General features: G+C 39.6%; 1 protein-coding gene across 3 annotated transcripts in view; it reads right to left on the bottom strand.

Annotated features, from left to right (window-relative positions):
* Positions 1–14,728, bottom strand: part of LOC139406915 (neuronal growth regulator 1) — a 397,350-nt gene that overhangs the window by 136,580 nt on the left and 246,042 nt on the right. The window lies entirely within an intron of this gene.

The raw sequence follows: 14,728 nt of genomic DNA, 5'->3' as shown, positions 1-14,728 counted from the left end.
AAATACACTTTATGACACTTTTAAGAAGCATTATGTCCATCATAATCATATAAGCAAGATAGGCCTTTCATGCACATGCTCTTATGTAAGTCATCAGTAAAAAAAGAGGATGTCTTGTCCTGCTCCTGAAATCTGCTCCTGCATTCATCCCAGTCATCAGCAACAGAGCATTGGGATAGGTTGTATGTCTGACATCAATGTGTGCGCAATTACAATGATCATTTAATATGGTGCATTTCCGAAAATGTTACGATGTAATGGGATGTTTTGCCTTGTGTGGTAGGTTTTGTGGGTTTTGACACTTTTATGTAGGTGTCATAATCAGCCATAAAATAATGCACCAGGTCTAAATATATGTGACAGGACTGTGTTATGACCATATTATGACAGGTTATGTCAGCTGTTATGACATTATGACATGGGTATGGCTGTGGTCAATTGGCTGTCAAAATAGTGTGAACAAAACTGAAAGTACTTTACTGAAAGTCTTGAAAATGTCCCAATCTGTGGCTGTGACACAGTCAAAATAATACCTTGCAGAACTCCCTTAGGGACTCTTATGAGGTTGAGTCACTCCTTCAGCCACAATTGTGCCCATTGGCAAATGAGAATAACCTTTATTTAACAAGCAAATGCATGTCAGCAGATTAGATTGCTCTCGCAGTCTTGCTTTCTTGTCATCATTTCATCATCCTTTCTTCCCAGAGATGTTGACAGGGGTAATACCTTTATTCTAATTCCAAATGTGGCATGTCTGTCCTCTCCTGAATTCCCCAGTGACAGAGTCTGCTCTATGATTATACGGGGATGTGTGAGTGTGGCCTGAAGGATGGATTGGGCCCAAACTCATCTCTTGTCCCACAGAGGCTGAGTTAAGCCAGAGTCGTTGAAAGGCAGCGTGCCCACCAGTTGGCCCTCCCCTCAGCCTACTGTGGTATCTGCGGATCCAATGAAACTTCAATCCATTCATTGAGGCCTTATTTTTTTTATTTTTTTTATTTCACCTTTATTTAACCAGGTAGGCAAGTTGAGAACAAGTTCTCATTTACAATTGCGACCTGGCCAAGATAAAGCAAAGCAGTTCGACACATACAACGACACAGAGTTACACATGGAGTAAAACAAACATACAGTCAATAATACAGTATAAACAAGTCTATATACGATGTGAGCAAATGAGGTGAGATAAGGGAGGTAAAGGCAAAAAGGCCATGGTGGCAAAGTAGATACAATATAGCAAGTAAAACACTGGAATGGTAGATTTGCAATGGGAGAATGTGCAAAGTAGAAATAAAAATAATGGGGGTGCAAAGGAGCAAATTAATAAATAAATTAATTAATTAAATACAGTAGGGAAAGAGGTAGTTGTTTGGGCTAAATTATAGGTGGGCTATGTATAGGTGCAGTAATCTGTGAGCTGCTCTGACAGTTGGTGCTTAAAGCTAGTGAGGGAGATAAGTGTTTCCATGTTTCAGAGATTTTTGTAGTTCGTTCCAGTCATTGGCAGCAGAGAACTGGAAGGAGAGGCGGCCAAAGAAAGAATTGGTTTTGGGGGTGACTAGAAAGATATACCTGCTGGAGCGTGTGCTACAGGTGGGAGATGCAATGGTGACCAGCGAGCTGAGATAAGGGGGGACTTTACCTAGCAGGGTCTTGTAGATGACATGGAGCCAGTGGGTTTGGCGACGAGTATGAAGCGAGGGCCAGCCAACGAGAGCGTACAGGTCGCAATGGTGGGTAGTATATGGGGCTTTGGTGACAAAACGGATTGCACTGTGATAGACTGCATCCAATTTGTTGAGTAGGGTATTGGAGGCTATTTTGTAAATGACATCGCCAAAGTCGAGGATTGGTAGGATGGTCAGTTTTACAAGGGTATGTTTGGCAGCATGAGTGAAGGATGCTTTGTTGCGAAATAGGAAGCCAATTCTAGATTTAACTTTGGATTGGAGATGTTTGATATGGGTCTGGAAGGAGAGTTTACAGTCTAACGAGACACCTAAGTATTTGTAGTTGTCCACGTATTCTAAGTCGGAGCCGTCCAGGGTAGTAATGTTGGACAGGCGGGTAGGTACAGGTAGCGATCGGTTGAAGAGCATGCATTTAGTTTTACTTGTATTTAAGAGCAATTGGAGGCCACGGAAGGAGAGTTGTATGGCATTGAAGCTTGCCTGGAGGGTTGTTAACACAGTATCCAAAGAAGGGCCAGAAGTATACAGAATGGTGTCGTCTGCGTAGAGGTGGATCAGAGACTCACCAGCAGCAAGAGCGACCTCATTGATGTATACAGAGAAGAGAGTCGGTCCAATAATTGAACCCTGTGGCACCCCCATAGAGACTGCCAGAGGTCCGGACAGCAGACCCTCCGATTTGACACACTGAACTCTATCAGATAAGTAGTTGGTGAACCAGGCGAGGCAATCATTTGAGAAACCAAGGCTGTCGAGTCTGCCGATGAGGATGTGGTGATTGACAGAGTCGAAAGCCTTGGCCAGATCAATGAATACGGCTGCACAGTAATGTTTCTTATCGATGGCGGTTAAGATATAATTTAGGACCTTGAGCGTGGCTGAGGTGCACCCATGACCAGCTCTGAAACCAGATTGCATAGCAGAGAAGGTATGGTGAGATTCGAAATGGTCGGTAATCTGTTTGTTGACTTGGCTTTCGAAGACCTTAGAAAGGCATGGTAGGATAGATATAGGTCTGTAGCAGTTTGGGTCAAGAGTGTTATCTTTTGCAAATGAGCCTATTTGTCACAATCGAACCAGTATGGGCATTCACACACAAAAATATATAATTCAGACACACATGCACATGCTTAAATGCAGATTTTTGTTATCTTCAAGAGGCCTCTTACATATGCAAACCCAGCAGCCTGGTTATGATTACATAGACCTACAGTACTAATGACATGGAGGAGGAAAAGGGGTACGCAACAAGTCATTAGCAACTAAATTCCTATGCTTTCCATTCCCAGCCCAGTCATTTACAGTTGAAAAATTGTATGGGAGGGTCAGTTCATGTGTCTTTGAACACATTGTTGGTGAGTGGAAACGAGGCAAAGGGTCATAACAGGAATTTGGAGGGGAGGTTGGAAGGTGAAGGTGGCAGAAGAAATAACACACGGTATACACAGTATGTAATCTGCGGCAGCAGTTAGAATACAGATGTTTTCTTTTGACATGTTTTTGATTTCTAACCTCACCTTAGCCACACCCTATCATGCCTAAACTTAACCTTACCCTTACCATAACCACCTGCTAGTAATCAATTATTTGCACATGCTTACAAGCCCTTAAACAACAATGCAGTTAAGAAAAATGTCTAAAGGTCTTACTCACATTGGCTACGGAGAGTGTGATCACACAGTCATCTGGAACAGCTGGTGCTCTAATTCATGCTTCAGTGTTGCTTGTCTCAAAGCGCACATAGAAATATTTTAGCTTGTCTGGTTGGCTCGTGTCACTGGGAAAGCACAATTGTTTAGGAGCCCATAAAACGGCAGCTATCCCCTATGGCGCCATTCTCATTCCGGAGGGGATGGAAGTGGATTGTCAGGCAGTGGATAAACAGAATAAATTACACGCAGCTTAAACTGCAGCTCTTTGAGACCTGCCACCTAGCCCATTATACTGTAGGTCACTTGTAAAAACAATTCTCATACAGTAATTATTCACTCATTATTAGAAGAGAGTCAAAACAGAAGACCCATCCATGGCTCCAGACCATTAAGTCACATTTTGTGACCCTTTGACTTGGCTGTGCAAGTTACATTTAGAATTGGTTGTATCATGGTCATTCTATATGGTCAAGTCACTCAAAACTTCCTATTTTTTTAGGAGGCTAAAAACATGATATGGTCAAACAGTGAAGTACATTATACTCATGATAATAAAAGTGTCAGCCTGCCCCTGTGCCAGTTTCACTGGGGCCTGCTGCTGTGTTGAGTGAGACACTCTCTCTCTCTTTTCCCGGAGAAAGTGTTCTGATTGTACAACATTTCAAAATCCAATTGTGGAGAAGACACAACTTTCCTGTTGTCACAAGAGAGGATGTCCTCCGCTTTCTGTAGGTATAATAGTTGTTTTCTCAACTCTCAATTGCAACTAATATTTTACAACCTAGATATTTGATATGGCTTTGAGATGCGGAACGTGCAAATTGCGATTGCAGAGGCCTCATTGGGTGGTAGGCTACAACTGGAATGCTTTTTTTGGACAATACATTTACTCTTAGATTAATATTAGTATATCATATTTTGGGATTTGATTAGGATCCCCTTTAAATCTTGATTGGCTTACACATGCATCAGATCAGTTTAAAAATATCTGCTTGAGTTCAACTTGATTCCGCTGATAATGAAACCCACTCGGATGAATGTAAAAAACCTAGCAAACTCCTCATTGATTGACCTTATCCTAACTAACCATCCCCATAATGTCACGTTCTGACCTGTATTTCCTTTGTTTTGTATTTGTTTAGTATGGTCAGGGCGTGAGTTGGGTGGGCAGTCTATGTTTGATTTTCTATGTTTTGGGTATTTCTATGTTTCGGACTAGTATGGTTCTCAATCAGAGGCAGGTGTCATTAGTTGTCTCTGATTGAGAATCATACTTAGGTAGCCTGGGTTTCACTGTGTGTTTGTGGGTGATTGTTCCTGTCTCTGTGTTTTGCACCAGATAGGGCTGTTTTTGGTTTTCCACGTTTATTGTTTTGTTAGTTATTTCATGTCTAGTTCCTTTATTAAAGAACATGAATAACCACCACGCTGCATTTTGGTCCGCTTCTCCTTCACTTTAAACTCCTTCTTCGCTCCTTGGTCCGCTCCTCCTTCACTCCTTTCACTTTTCCTTCACTTCTCCTTCCTTTAAATACTCTAGCAACAGCTTTGGTGGACATTCCTGCAGTCATCGTGCCAATTGTATGCCAAGTCTCAAAACTTGAGACGTGTGTGGCATTGTGTTGTATGACAAAACTTCACATTTTAGAGTGAGCTTTTATTGTCCTCATCACAAGGTGCACAAGGTGCATCATGCTGTTTAATCGGCTTCTTGGATGAATTATTTTGACAAAGGAGAAATAAGCTTTTTGTGTGTATGGAACATTTCGGAGATATTTTATTTCAGCTCATGAAACATGGGACAAACACTTTATATGTTGTGTTTATATTTTTGATCAGTATAGAATCATTGGTCAACAAACCACTACGTTATTTTCTATCTGTAAATGTTAATCAATCCGTATTCACACCTAAACCTAGCACCACTACAGCTACATTATCTCAATGACAGAACTCAGGCCATCAAGGTAGAAGGGGTCAAATCAAATTTCCCTAAGTTACATAAAGGGGTGCCCCAAGGTTCAATATTCGGCCAACTGTTTACAATCTATTCAAATAATATTGTTAATGCTGTTAAAAAAGACATTAAATTATATGCAGATGATACACTGTTGTATTCCATTGCTCCATCGGTTGGCCAAGACTTTTCACATTTGATGTCTCATTTTGAAATACTGCAAAGGTCACTATTTGATCTAAAGTTAGTACTAAATGCAAACAAAATGCATGCTTTTTTCTAGGTCCCATAACCCATATTGAAATGCATTTTTAATGACAAGTTCATTCCTACAAATATCTTGGTATCTGGCTTGATGAAAAAACATCACTGAGCTGGTGAAGAAGTTCAAGGTTGGTTTCTTTTACAGTATGACTTTTGTTTATTTTAGTCTATGGAGATATTATCTAGTATATGCATGCAGCAGCATCTACACATAAACCACGAGATGCTGTTTTCCATTGTGCCCTTAGGTTTATTACTGGTGATGGTTAAACTCACCATTGTGTTTTGTAATTCTGTATCAAAAAGTGGGTTGGGCGTCTTTGTATGTAAGGAGAGAGCAGCATTTTCCTGTGTTCATCTACAAAGCACTCATGGAGACACTTCCTATATTCTGCATTCTGCATCCGTAGATACCAGCCATTAGTCTGTGTGATTAATGGGGGCTGACCTAGAGCAGTGTTTGTAATTCAAGGGCAGATCCTGGGTCATTTATACAAAACGTCCGAATGGTTTGAGCTACAAACTATTAAAAGCTATCTATGAAAAGCTGATGCTCTCACGAACACGCACATGTTTTGCTCTATGATGCTTACAAGCTACACAAGAGTCGTTAGAAGGTAAGGGGTTCTTCTACATAGAATATCATGGGAAATAGTGTCTATAATACTGTAATAAGCTCCCATAGTTGCTGTCACAACCTCCAAACGCCACACACAGATGTCACTTACGAGTTGTTTATTCATTTTCCAGTGAACAAACAATTTCAAGCATTCATATTCATTCATTTGTAGCAGTTTTTTTTTGCTTTGGTGGACCTCATTTGTCAATAAAACTCATGAATACAACTCTTTATGTCAAATTGTTTTGCATTGTAGTTGTAGCGCTAGTTATCCTGAAAAGAAAATGGTAAAACACGTCATTGTGAGGCTAAATATAAGGGCTGGACCTGCAGATAAAAGAAAGTAAGACAAATTAAAAGCTGAATATTGCTGGGATCTCGGTACTGGGAGGGTTAATAGTACAGCAGAAGGAATGAATTACATATATTTAAAATTTGAATACACACTTTCATACGTTTATGCCTTAGCATTCGATGCGTCATGTACTCATTATGGGGCGGCAGGGTAGCCTAGTGGTTAGAGCGTTGGACTAGTAACCGAAAGGTTGCAAGTTCATATCCCCGAGCTGACAAGGTACAAATCTGTTGTTCTGCCCCTGAACAGGCACTGTTCCGAGGCCGTCATTGAAAAAAAGGTAAATAAAATTATAACGGCAATACTGCAGTCATTCATTTTGCAATATATTTCGCTACTCTCACGACTTCCGCCGAAGTCGGTCCCTCTCCTTGTTCGGGCAGTGTTTGGCGGTCGACGTCACCGGCCTTCTAGCCATCACTGATCCATTTTTCATTTTTCATTGGTTTTGTGTTGTCTTCCTTCACACCTGGTTCCAATCCCATCAATTACATGTTGTGTCTTTAACCTCTCTAGGGTAGGGGGCAGCATTCGGAATTTATGATGAAAAGCATGCCCAAATTAAACGGCCTGCTACTCGGGTCCAGAAGATATGATATGCATATAACTGGTATATTTGGTTAGAAAACTGTTAAAATAGTGTCTGTGAGTATAACAGAACTGATTTCGCAGACGAAAACCTGAGAAAAATCCATTCAGGAAGTATTGGTTTTGTAGTTTTCTATCACTGCCATTACAGTATCCATTGACTTAGGACTCCATTTGCAGTTCCTATGCCTTCCACTAGATGTCAACAGTCTTTAGACATCGTTTCAGGCTTGTATTCTTATAAATGAGGGAGTAAGACCAGTCTGAACGAGTGGACCCTAACGTGACGCAGAGTTTTTTCAGGCGCATGTGCATTTCTTGTTTACCTTTTATATTGACGACGATATTGTCCGGTTGAAATATTATAGATCATTTAGGCTAAAAAACAACCTGAGGATTGAATATAAACATTGTTTGACATGTTTCTATGAACTTTACGGATACAATTCTGATTTTTTTGTCTGATTGTTTTTACTGAGTTTGAGCCTGTGGATTACTGAAGAAAACGCGCTAACAAAGCAGAGGTTTTTGGATATAAAGAGACTTCATCGAACAAAAACTGTCACGAACGAGGAGAGTTGGTCCCTCTCCTTGTTCGGGCGGTGTTCGGCGGTCGACGTCACTGGCCTTCTAGCCATCACTGATCCGATTTTAATTTCCATTGGTTTTGTCCTGTCTTCCTTCACACCTTGTTCCAATCCCATGAATTACATGTTGTGTATTTAACCCTCTGTTTCCCCTCATGTCCTTGTCGGAGATTGTTTGATTGCATGTGATGTGCATGTATTATGTTGGTGTACGACGGGTTTTGTACACACTTTTGATATTTTGTCCATTTTGGTTTTTGGAGTTTTATCAGCATTTATTAAACTATTCCGTTTTTTACCAAGTTCGTTCTCCTGCACCTGACTTCCCTGCCACCAACACGCACCTATTACAGATACTTTGCTCTACTGTTAAAATTACTATGACTAAGTAGGTCCTGATATTATCCTTATCGCACAGCATCCTTGAATCCTGATATCCTAATTTCACAGTACCAGTTGTTCTGAAAACACCAGAGAGAATCTCACAACATCAGGAACCGTCTTTGTCCTTGCTTCTTCCGTTTGACGTCAATACTATGCATACTCATGTAATTAATAGATGGAACTGAATGCAAGTGCAACACATGGAAGTGCAATAATCATGAGGAATTTCACAGAAGTTATCTTGATACTATCCATCCCGCATGCGGGAGCGTAATCATCGCCTCAAACTAATTAGCATTACGCAGCGGACATAAATATCCCTAGAAAATGTTCCTATTCATGAAAATCACAAATGAAATATATTGAGACACAGCTTAGCCTTTTGTTAATCACACTGTCATCTCAGATTTTCAAAATATGCTTTACAGCCAACGCTAGACAAGCATTTGTGTAAGTTTATCATAGCCTAGCATTATGCCCTGCTGGCAGCAGGCAACATTTTCACGAAAATAAGAGAAGCAATCAAATTAAATAATTTACCTTTGAAGAACTTCGGATGGTTTCACTCACGAGACTCCCAGTTAGATAGCAAATGTTCCTTTTTTCCAAATATATTATTTTTGTAGGCGAAATAGCTCCGTATGTTCTTCACGTTTGGCTGAGAAATCGACCGGAAAATACGGTCACTACAACGCCAAACTTTTTTCCAAATTAGTTCCATAATATCGACAGAAACATGTTCCCCTGACGTGAACGCAGCAACCTTGAATGGTACAGTGGTTCCTCCTCGTGTCATACAGCGTTGCGTGCTGCCGCAGAATTCTGTGGCACGTCATTACATTTTCAACCATTTTTTTCTGTTACTGCAAGTTATTACTAGTTTGACCACCAGAGTGCATCTTTGAGAAGCATTTGATAGTATTCTGTATTGGCATTACCAGAGAATTTAAAACCTTTTTTTGTAATAACATAGTATATGGGATTGATTTTAAGAAATGTGGCTTAATTAATATGATTATTTTGTGTTTCTATCATTCTGTAATGATATGCTATTTGGTTCATAAGGACAGCATAGCTAACAAATTGTCAGCCAACATAACTTGTAAAGTAACTTATTTGAAAAGTCATTACTTTATTACGTTGAGTAGCAAGCTTCCCCTTGGTTGTTAGGGCAAATCTGGTTTGTGAAAGGAGGGGGGGTTTCACACCTAGCTTGGCTATTAGACTATTCTTTAGTAAAGGTTGAATAGTCTATTGTTCAGTTATTAGCCCCCCTCTCCAACTTGCAACAAATTGTTGTTGTTCCAATCTCGTTCCTTTCCCTCTTCTACAAATCATCATTCTGCACCTGAGTGGCTCGCTTGTGGGTGTGCTGGCAGAATATGGCAGCATCTTTGGTTGTGGGTCAAGAATTCTACATAGAGCAGCATGTTTGTATGAACGTGTGGATATTCACAGGCAAATTGTTATATGCTATGGTGGTACATTTGTGTCGTTTTGTCGAGAGTAAAACTTATTTTATTTTCAGTCCAATTTTTTTTTTCCGAAAGCAACTTTTTTCCGACACAAAGGAAGTCATAGCGGACACCTACGAAGAAGGACTGTGTGATGATGGCATCTCAGTTAAGCAGTACTGGGCGCTCTTCCGTCCAACTTTTACATAGCTAGTAGTTAGATCCTACGATTCAGTGTCGGTTCATAACATTCTAATATATTACACACATACATACATAGTGTAGAACAATAAATCATGCAATTTTTATTCTCAAGCTAACCAAAAGCATTTAGCTACGAACGCCTGTTCTCGCAATTTTCAGTTGAATTAATCTAACTTTCTTTCATGGCAACTCATAAGCAGGCCATGTCATATTTGTTTCATAGTTGTTATATAATCATATTTCATGACAGTGTAATGGTTTGCTTTTTTTGACAGAAGGATGAAAGAACACAATATGTCTGTCACGAAGAGTTAGGGAGTCTTGCAGCCTGTAGATGGTGCAGGTATCATTGCAAATTTCCCATCACCTAATGAACAACAACAATACCAGTCAGGTGTTAAGCTTTCTGTGCTATATTGACGTATCCTGAAAATTACATCTGCTGCTTTGGATTGAACGGTCAAATCTCAGTTATTGTTTTCATATCTACAAAAAATAAGCTATCTTCTTTCCTTTCAGAGAGCGAGCTGATCAAGGGGTCAAAATATAGATATTACCAGATGTTCACAATCCGAGGAACAGGCCGTGGAAGCTTTATTGCTGGCAAAAGTGTCCATAACCAGAGGTAATTAAACTGTTCTGTGTTCTTTTTCTCTTCATCTCGGCCTGTCTTGTTGTACATGGAACCTGTCTCACATTCATGAATTAAAAATCCCTTAAGATGTCAGCTGCTAATTTTCAGATTTACACCACATAAACACATCCATTTTCACTGGACTATCTGTTGCTATCTGTTGCTGCCAAGTCATGATTTCCCTGGGGGTTAGCCTGGCAATAACCAAGTGGTGAGACACATAGCCCTCTATATTTAAATGTGTCAGGTACACTCTGATAGGTGTCTGAGTCACATACAGTATCTTCTATTGACATTATCTTCTATTGTTTGTCCTCATGTTTTTCAGCATAAAGTACTCTGTAGCCACTTAGTGTGGACACCAGGTGAGACCACACACACACAAACACAGTCTCTCTCCTTCACTTCATCGCTCTCCCCTTTCTCCATAAATTCTCTATGTTATATCAGCTGTTTTGGTGAACCCCTCCCGCATCTGAACTGGCTGACACAGAGAGCACAGCATGATAGGTGAGAGGTCACTTGTTTGGGTGAACAGGAAGTATTATTAAAGAGATGCCTTACATTGAAATACAGACAGAGATGCAGTAGTCGTAATGATCCAAAGTCAGTTTTGCATTTCACCTCCTGATGATTATGATGACTGACCGTGTTATCATGATTAAGCCTTGTTTTTTTTATTCTCTCTCTCTATCCATCTGTCTCGCATCTGCAGGTATGATTTGATGTGAGAGAGGAAGCCAGTCCCGTCATCGCCACCTCACCCGCTCTTAAGATAACCTTCGGGCCAACTGGGGGCCAAGGCTGGTTAGGAGACACCGCAATTGTGATGAACTGAGAAAATATTAGGGTAGCATTGTAATTCATTAATCATATGCTGTCTGCCGGTGTTCTTTACCTCTTTCCCTTTCTGTCTTCTACACCTCTTTCCCCAACTCATCTTTCTTCCTCATTTTATAATGCACACCATATGTGCATTGAAGTACAGATTGAACTTGTATTTATAATATACAATTATCATAATGATAATGCATGTATTATGTATTTATAACATCTGGATAATGAACTTCTTTCAGTAAAACATTTAACATTCTCCACTGGTTGAAATTAAGTATCTCATTGAAATACTATCCTGTGTCCTCAGATTAATGCAGATGAAGGGAGTTAGATATGCATATTTTTTCTGTATATATGAATTACAAATCAGCCTTTAAATAAATAATGTTTCTAGTCTATTGCATAGTTACAATGTGTAATCATTGATGACCCAGGAGCAGGAGTGGTAAACACTGTTGAAGTGTATAATTGTAATACATACATGCAGACACAGCATCATTCAAATAATAGAGTTAGACATTCTTTTTCAGTCATATCAGAGAGATTCATACCTGAACCGCACATGTATTTGCCAAGGAAGACTACATGATCAGTAAATAAAATTCAATGTACAGGCTACAATGTGGGAATCTCGTGCGTGGTAATAACGACAGTACATGTTTATAGGACTTGCATCCTTGGCATAATAAAGTTATTATATTCTACTCTATCCATGGGCTTCATTCAGAGTTGAAGATGATACAACAACAATGATAGCTGAAGTTCATAGATTGGTATCAATATTAGTTTAGATCCTAACGTGTTAGATCGGCTACATACTGTAGCTAGCTACACATCCATAGGCATACCGTTATTTTTATCCTCCACTACACAATAAGCAAGTAAATAGTTAGCTAGCTATTGTTACTTCAGCTGCATTTCAAGGCAAGCTTCCAACAATTGTACATTCAATTTGCAATTTGATTCTTTACATCCACTGTTTCACAAGACGACAGCCTGGTGTGCTGGTTCTCAGTAGTCCCTAAAACATCAAACAACACTAATTATAAATGAATTCTCCTGTCATAACACTAGCTAGCTAGCTGGATAATGTTAGCTAGTCAGCTAACTTGCTAAATATTGATATTCGTAAATTAACTTAATGACAAAAAAATATGCACAGATGTTTGTCTCTACATTAACTAACCTATTCCTCTCAATTGTAAATGTTTTTCTTGACTCGTTATGACGTTACTACTTACATTTGGTTCGCCAGCCATCTTCACCTAGGGACTTCACATCAAATTCATCATTGGAACCACTCGATATGATTGGTCATATAAAAACCTTGGGACCCAAATGCATAATGAGTGCTCTAACTCCCCCTTGTGGTGTTCTGGAGCAATGAAGCCTGGGTACCTGGGTACCTCTAAGTCCTGCGGCGCAAGCTCACAACTTTTAAAGCAGGAACCACTGTATGGAATTGCACCTAAGTTTCACTCCTGCTATGTTCCACTGATGTGAACACAGCAACCTTGAATCGTATTGAGTTGCACAGGACTCAGTTCAATTCCCCTGATGTGAATAAAGCTACCGTGTTTTACTAAATTCCCCTGACGTGAATAAAGCTACCTTGTTTCACTAAATTACCCTCATGTGAATAAAGCTACCCTGTCATCTACAGTTACCGCCCTCAATGGGTATCATGGGGTAAAATATAGACTTTATTACAGTTACCACCCACAATGGGTTTCCTGGGGTAACATGTAATCTCTTGAATCTTATGGAGTTAACCAACGTTTCACTTATGCTATGTTCCCCTAACATGAACGCAGCAACCTTGAATCGTGTGGAGTTTCCTCCCACTAATGTTTTTCACCTCAGCAACTTGTCTTACGTTCCCATTTTCATTCCCCTACATCACATTCACACCCAGCAGCTTTCACCAGTCACACACATGTACATATACACTTAGGTCTACAAGTATATGTGGCTACATGGCTACTACGTAGCATTGGGTATTATATTTAGATTTGGCGATCTAGCTAACGTGTTTTGATACACAGTATTAGCCTATGATAATGGTGCACATAAAGATGCAGGCAAAGTAATCTCTATTGAAAAAAAATACAGAAAATTCTAGAGCCGTATTTTAACACATTAAATATAACAACTATAATTGTCAACCCAAAATGCATGACAATCACTGAATTAGGTTGCACATTCAAATATTTAGAACATGAAAAGATCAACAACTTATTTATTAAATAGCATCTCAGTAGTCTTTTACACTTTATAATAAAGCACTTTGAATTACAGTATTCAGGCAACCAAATCATGGGCTGGTGCCACCAACTTAAAAACTTAGTGGGACCAGTGCCACCAGGGGAAAATGTTCAAATTAAATATCTCATTTACATAAGTATTCACATCCTTGAGTCAATACTTTGTAGAAACACTTTTGGCATCGAATACAGTCTTTCTGGGTGAGTCTAAGAGCTTTCCACACCTGGATTGTGCACCATTTGCCCATTATTCTTTTCAGAAGTCTTCAAGCTCTATCAAATTGGTTGTTGATCATTGCTTGACAACCATTTCCAGGTCTTGCCACATATTTTCAAATAGATTTAATTCAAAACTGTAACTTAACTAGATTTAATTCAAAACTGTTATTGTCCTGCTGAAAGGTGAATTCATCTCTCAGTGTCTGGTGGACAGCAGACTGAACCAGGTTATCTTCTAGGATGTCACCTGTGCTTAGCTCCATTCAGTTACCTTGTAATCCTTTAAAACTCCCCAGTCCTTAACAATTACAAGCATACCCATAACATGATACTGCCATCAAGATGCTTGAGAATATGGAGTAGTGTGTTGTATTGTATTTGCCCCAAACATATCACTTTGTATTCAGGACCATTCAAATCACCATCCCAGTGTACTTTTCTGAATATATTATCATTACAGTAACTTAATCGAAATCTGAGAAATCCTTAATCAACCCGATTAGCATCAAACAAACTAGGCGTCACCATTTTCCTCACACACTTGTGACTGGTTATGGCAGTGGGATGATTCAGCACAGGGTATCAACAGAGAGGAAGACTTAAAAGCGAGAGAGAAGAAGATGGGAAGAGTAATAATTGTCAAGCACCCTTCCACCTCATACTTAGGAGTGCTGATTTCCATGTGACCATGATGACTAAAGCCAGTATCATTCATTAATGCTCTGGGTCCTCATTACTGTCTCTTCACACATTTTGAAAGACTCATTACCTGCATAATGGAATAGCCCTTAAAAACAGCCAGACCTTTCCTTAACGTGAATTAATCACCTCAGCAACGAGACAAAAAGGGAATTATCTTGTTAAATATTGAGAAACTTCAAACCAAGACTTTCATTCAAACTTCAGCTGATCTGACTAGATGGCTCATAAAGAGATCTGGGTCTTTGTCAATGAACAGTACACATTGATATAGATGAGAATCTGCTTTGGCAGCCAAATTGTAGCAAGGACAGAGATGT

This window comes from Oncorhynchus clarkii, chromosome 4 (genome assembly GCF_045791955.1).
Source record: "Oncorhynchus clarkii lewisi isolate Uvic-CL-2024 chromosome 4, UVic_Ocla_1.0, whole genome shotgun sequence".
Lineage (NCBI taxonomy): Eukaryota > Metazoa > Chordata > Actinopteri > Salmoniformes > Salmonidae > Oncorhynchus > Oncorhynchus clarkii.
The sequence above is the reverse complement of the archived record's forward strand: the minus strand, read 5'-3'. Positions and strand labels throughout refer to the sequence as shown.